The sequence below is a fragment of the Myotis davidii genome, unplaced genomic scaffold, assembly GCF_000327345.1.
Source record: "Myotis davidii unplaced genomic scaffold, ASM32734v1 scaffold717, whole genome shotgun sequence".
Classification (NCBI taxonomy): domain Eukaryota; kingdom Metazoa; phylum Chordata; class Mammalia; order Chiroptera; family Vespertilionidae; genus Myotis; species Myotis davidii.
In genome coordinates this window covers 57,149-58,334 of record NW_006287913.1, presented here as the reverse complement: position 1 = coordinate 58,334, position 1,186 = coordinate 57,149, and positions in this window count along the sequence as shown.

Genomic DNA, 1,186 nt, shown 5'->3' with positions numbered 1-1,186 from the left:
TTTTTTCTCCCTCCCGCCGGTGAGAGTGAGAACATCTGCTATGATGTTTCTCGCTTTTTTTTTTTTTTAATTTTTAATTTTTTTTTTTTTTTGCTTCATCACTTTTTTTCTTCTAGGATTTCGTCGGCTGCCGCGATAACTTCCCTTCTCGGTGGCTCTCAGCTGACTCTTGAGGGGGTTTTTATGGAATTATTTTTTGTTGTTTTTTACCTTTTTTTTCTTTCTTTTGTACTTTTTTTTCTGCTTCGTCTTGCTTTTCTCTTGACTACCCCTTATTTTTTTTGCAGCAAAACCTAAGACAAATGAGATTTTGTAAGCTGGTAAGATGAGGTGTTTGTTCCCTCTCTCTCTCTCTCTCTCTCTCTCTCTCTCCCTTTATTCTTTCTTTGGGTCAATTTATCGACGGGAAGTTCTGCGGGGATATTTTTATTGTGTGAAGGCGGGGTGAGCCGTAGAGGAAGGGATGAGAGGAGAGTTGAGCCCTGGCTGGTGTGGCTCAGTGGATAGAGCGTCGGCCTGCGGACTGAAGGGTCCCGGGTTCGAATCCAGACAAGGGCACAGGCCCGGGGTGCGGGCTCGATCCCCAGTAGGGGGCGTGCAGGAGGCGGCCGGTCCATGATTCTCTCTCATCGTGGATGTTTCTATGTCTCTCTCCCTTCCTCTCTGAAATCAATTTAAAAAATCTATTTAAAAAGAAAGAAAAATAGAGGGACATATATAGTGCTTTCAACAATAAGAATTTTTTAATTAATAATATATAGATAAATATGGTGTTTTTTTTAATTTCAGAGAGGAAGGCGATGGAGAGAGAGAGAGAGGGAGAGAAACATGCATGAGGAGAGGGAATCATGGACCGGCCGCCTCCTGCACGCCCCCGACTGGGGATGGAGCCCGCAACCCGGGCCTGTGCCCTTGACCGGGAATCGAACCCGTGACCTCCTGGTTCCTAGGTCGATGCTCAACCACTGAGCCACATGGGCCGGGCTGCCGGTGCTCAACCACTGAGCCACACCAGCCGGGCTGCCGATCAAAATCTAATAGGTTCCGACTGGTTTCCCGTATTAACTGACTTTGCATACAGACTCTCTCAGACCTTTTGCAAATCTGAATACCTGGTGGGTTTTGAAGAGTGGGGACGGGGAAATGCCTTCATGTTTAGTTTTATTTTATTTTATATTTTACTTTA